Here is a 5,525-nt window from a genome sequence, read left to right on the forward strand (position 1 = left end):
CGGTCCCGCCCACATCTCACCAGGACACGCCCACACCACGTTCTCATTGGTCACTGCCGACACTCTCCAGGCCACGCCCCCGTTCACAACCGACCTAGCCCAGGAAGAGCCAGTCTCAGTAGCAGCCAGACAGGGGACCGCCGCTGCTACTTCACAGCCTTCGGTTTGTCAAGGAGAAATTGGGAAGCCACAGAGCCAAAGGACGCTTCTCCAGAGGGGCTTCTCTGTGTTTCCTGGAGCCTCCGCCGTCACTAAGAAATCATGTTGCACTTAGTATTTCTACCCTAAAGCTTTATGATTTGAGACGAGAACCCTTTACCCAGAGTCACCAAACGCTAGCATTTCTCAGCTGGATATTCCTCCCACACCGAACTCTTGAAGAACTGCCACTTATCACAACATACAATGAGCACATTTTCCATCATATCCCATATACTACCGTATTTATATTTCCTTCGCTGTCTCAAAAGGTCGTAGAAACATTCACACATTAAACGCATTCGAATTCACCCCTCATAGTCTTAGTGTAGAGCTGCACTCTCTCTTTTCTAAATTCTTCTTAACTTTGGCATGTTTTCATTCTTGTGTTCTGGATTCACGGGATTGTTTTCTCACGATTAGAGTCAGAAACATTTAGAACAATAGCGAGTACTCAGATCACTTCCTTCACATCCCGACATGCACACTGCCAGTTTGACATCATTATCCACCAAGCCAAGATGCAAAGAGCCATCACTTGCTCAAGGGTCCTCGCTCCTCAACAAAGGCAGTGGAGATGAGTATCACTCCCAGGATAAGCTAGAAGGAACCTGGTGAATATTTCATCCCCAACAATACCATTACCCAGTGGATACAGCACACACTGATGAACATTTATTACAATAGTAATTATATTACCTGCAATTCCATCACCCCTTTCTGCATTTTCTGGGTGATATCTGTAGGTAGAAAGCGAGTATCTGCCACTGCCTCCATGTGTCCTTCCTTTCTCAATCGTCTTCCTCTTTGCTTTGAGTAATGCTATGTGTGGACTGGGTTCGTTTTGAATACAACTGCTAAACCAAAGACCTGTACAATTCTGGTACTCGGGTTGCCCACCTCCGGCCATTGGGAGCCCCTCACATTACTCGTGTGTCCTGGGGATGTTTTATCTTCCAGCATGTCCCACTCTCTAGTACAATATCTTCCTTCCGATTGCACTCAGAGAGTGTAATGTTATAAAGTCCTTCTACATTGCACTTTCCCCTTTTATATTATATCATGTAACATAAAACAGAATATAGTTGGGTTCTCTTTAGGAATAGAACCAACATAATGAATATATATTAAAAGGGGATCTATTCAACTACCTTACATGATACGGTCTGAGTTAGTCCAAAGATGGTTGTCTATGGAAAGTCCACCAACCTGAATGCCTCGGCAGTCCCAATCTAACACCAAAGGTCTAGAAGATTACTATGGAGCAACTGGTCAATATTGGAAAGTCCACGAAGCCAGGTTCTGGTGCCAGCAAAGAAACTTAGAAGCAGTGGCAGAAGCACTCACCAGCAAGAAGCTAAGGCAAGCAGGCAGATGCTTTTCCCTTGGGGTTCCTTGTATCCAGCCGCTGCTGAAAGGTGTTGCCCACATTCAGCGTAGGTCTTCCCACTTTAGTTTCCCTACCCAGAAAAATCCCTCCCAGGCAAATGCTTCACGGGTATCCCAGGAGGCTTGATTCCAGAGCTGTCAAACTGGCAATCAGTGTTAGCCTCACAAACGATATGCCTTCTAACCACAGATACTTTTAAAATTGTTTTTAGATTCTTCAAAAACTTGTGCACGAGTTTTTCATGACATGTGTGTCTGTGTACCACATGGATGCCTGGTGTCCACGGAGGTCAGAAGAGGACATCAGATCCTCTAGAACTGGCGTACAGATGGTTGTGAGATGTTATGTGGATGCTGGGAACTGAATCCAGGTCCTCTAGAAGAACAAGTGTTCCTAACCACTGAGCCCCCTCTGCAGCCACCCTGATATCTTTAAATCATGAGTGATAGACACCGCTAATTTAGACGCCTGTACCATGGGCTTCATCCTTTCTCTGTGGCTTTCATCTAACCATAGGGAATTCTCTCATTCCATCAGCATTAATACATTTATTTGTGTGTTATAGCCTATAATCTACACAAAACAGTTGATTCTGTGCCAGAACATTTAAATGGTTGGTGATACAGTGGCTGTGAATGAATTCACCAAAGACTGAAGGCAGAAGAAGAGTTTACTAAAACCTGCTTCAGAAAAGTCACGGCAGATGAGACAGTGGAGAGAACTACATACACAAAGGCTTTCTAAGCAGCTGATCCTAGAGAGGGGGAGTTGTACACAGGCGGCCAGGCAGTGATTCAATGTCACAGGGCAGTGGAATAGTTGCCATTGAGGCTTATCATGGTTTGCAACAACCTGACCTTGAAGCAGCATTGGTCTTGCCTGATCCACCAGCCACAATCACTAGTCCTAACTGGCATCCATGGTTTGCAACTGAGGCCTGTTATGATTAACTCTTTCCGCCAGGATAAGAGTCCTGGAGGTAGCAGTGACCTTGTCCCGAGCTCAACCTGCTCTGAGGCAAAACAGCCTCATTCTGGGGTTAGAATAGCCCCATCTATCTCAGAATGAGACACACGGTTGCACTGCCTGCAGCACAGTCACTATATTGGAGACTTCTTATTTTAGCCTTTATAATCTTTTAAATATGATGCAATTAATGTCCAGTGATCCAAAGTTCTTAAATGAATATATTTGTCTTCCTAAAACTTTTTAACATTAATTTATGAAGATGGAGAGAGAGAGAGAGTGAGAGAGAGAGGAGAGAGAGTCTCAGGAAAGCTTGAGGAGTCAATTCTCCTCTTCCATCAAGGGTCTTAGGGTTTCAGCTTAGATCACCAGGCTTGGTGGTAAGTGCCTTTACCTGCTGAACCATATTGCAGGCATCAGATCCCCCAGAATTGGAGTTACAAATGGTTGTGAGCTGCCATATGGTTGTTGGGAATCAAACCCAGGTCCTCTGGAAGAACAGCCAGTGCTCTTAACTACTGAACCATCTCTCCAGCCCCTATTGAATCAGTTTTTATACTGTTATGTTTGTCGTGTTTTGTTTTGTTTTGTTTTACATTTCCAACCATTTTAGAGTTAACATTTCAGTCCCATTCTTATTCTCTGGACTCAGTTCCCTTGTTCCTATCAGAAAACACTGGAGTCAGACACAAACCATCATTAACTCCTAGTACCTTCCTGATGCTGGTGAGGAGGAGAGACAGGAGTACATAGATTGGTACCTCTGCTCCAGATGGATCTCACACAAGTCTACAGTTAGGGAATCACTTGGAGATAGGGTCATCTCAAGGCTTGTCCCCAAGGTGAAGGTAGAACACTTGAAGTTCACACAGCCTGGCTACCCTAGAAAAGCCTCTTTCAAGTGCACCCTTGCCTGTGGGCAGGCTTCAGGTCCAGGATGGCATTTACTGATAGAGTCATTTCCTGGGGCTTCCTAACAAAGTACCAAAAAAAGGATTGATTTTCTTCTTGTTCAAAAGCAAGATAGCAATAGTGATAATCTATGAAGGCTCTAGGGCACAGCCTGATGCTGCTGTAGGGAGCAGCCTGATCTCAGGCAGCTTCCGCACTTGGATCTTTGGGGGGTGGAGCAGTGTTTGGATGGTATTCTGCATTTGTGTCTCTACTTCTAAATTTCTTTCCTAAAAATATAACAGTCACAGGGTTAGGACTCACTGTGCTTTAGAATGTTTAGGATGTCCTCCAAAGTCCCATGTGTTAGACGCTTAGTCTAAAACTTTGCACCACTTGGAGGAAGTGAGGATAGCGGGAAGTCTTCCAATCATTAGGGGTGTGCTTTTCAAGTGGATAGTGGGACTTCACTATCTTCTCCCTTTCACTTCCTGGCTGTAAGGTGAGTGGCGGTGGCTTTGCCACATGCTTCTTGTGAGCTTGTCACAGGACAGCAGCCTCCAAAACTGCAAGTGTGAGTATTGCTTTTCTCTTTGTAAGTGAAATATCCCAAGGGTTTGTTACAGTCACCAAAAGCTGACTAGCAATTCCAGTATGACCATACCTAACTTTATTGTGTCAGCAAAACAAAACAGCTTCCAAATAAGGGCACAAGACTGTGCCCTGGGGGCTGGAAAACAGTTAAACCCACAACAGCTGAAGATGCTAGTTTCTTGCATCACAAACACCATAAAACTGTTCATGACATTGCACCATCACAAACACCATAAAACTGTTCATGACATTGCACCCTGCTCCAATTGAGAGGGGAGGGTCCAAGACAGAAGTCACAGTCTTTTGTGTGCTAATATAAGAGGCATTCCATTACCTATGCCGCATTTTTTTTTTCAGAAGCAAATGAATAAATTTATCCCTCGTTGTTCCAGGGAGAAGGAACGAACACAAGCACAAATACCAGGAGGCAGAACTCTTCAGGTGCCACCTTCAGGAAGGCATGCCACACATACATACTTTGTGCTTCCTCTTAGTACATGAGAGGTAACACACCTCATTCCACTTTGGTCACAATCTGTCACTGAGGGAAATCTGGGCGGGAGCTCACTCAGGAACTAAAGCAGAAACATGGAAGAGTGCTTCTTCTTGGTACATCTCTCTGTCTTTCACTGTTAGCATTGCTATACAGCCTAGGGCTACCTTCCTAGGGACAGTGTCATCCACATGGGCTGAGCCTCACATCAATCATCAATCAAGATAACTCCTCAAAAACATGGTCGAAGTTCAGTCAGATTGAGTCAATCCTTCTCTTGAGGTTCACTCTTCCAGAATACTGGATTTTGTCAAGCTGACAATAAATTATCAACCAGAATGATTTTTTTCATTGCTATAATAGCAGATTCTAAGTTAATTTATAAAGAAAAGAGATTCACTTCATTCGTTTCTGGTAATTGGAAAGTCCAAACTTCATATCATCTGGTGAGGCCACTGGGTCTTTAGATCGGATGGTATAACATATTGAGGAAAATAAGCTGCAACTCACAAGAGCTCATATGTCTGGGAAGAAACAAAAAAGAGTAATTTCATTTTATCACAGTCCACTTCCCAAGAAACTAATGCAGTCTCCTGAACCTGTCATTCCTGGGATAGATTCCCTTCATGGGGGTGGAGCTCCTATGACCTACTTGCCCTCCATCAGACCCGACCTAAAAGGTTCTCTCACCTTAGACCATCACACTGAGGCCCATTCTTCTGGCACTGAATATCTGGGACCAAGCATACAGAACCATAGCCAGGCCTTGCCTTGTCATGGAAGACTTAGGAAAGTCAAGAGTTTTCTCTCGGTAATTACAAAAAGGGAGTCAGAAATTCAAATCATGAGAAGGATCTGACACACCACTGATGGTGTGAACCATGGAGTGGAGTGTACATTCCTGCCCCTGCCCACATATGCCTGTCTCCCCCTGAGCTCTGCAACTCGGCAAGTGCTACACTGCACCTGCTGAGTTCTTCCTCCTGCTAATTC

Source organism: Cricetulus griseus (genome assembly GCF_003668045.3).
Source record: "Cricetulus griseus strain 17A/GY chromosome 1 unlocalized genomic scaffold, alternate assembly CriGri-PICRH-1.0 chr1_1, whole genome shotgun sequence".
NCBI lineage: Eukaryota > Metazoa > Chordata > Mammalia > Rodentia > Cricetidae > Cricetulus > Cricetulus griseus.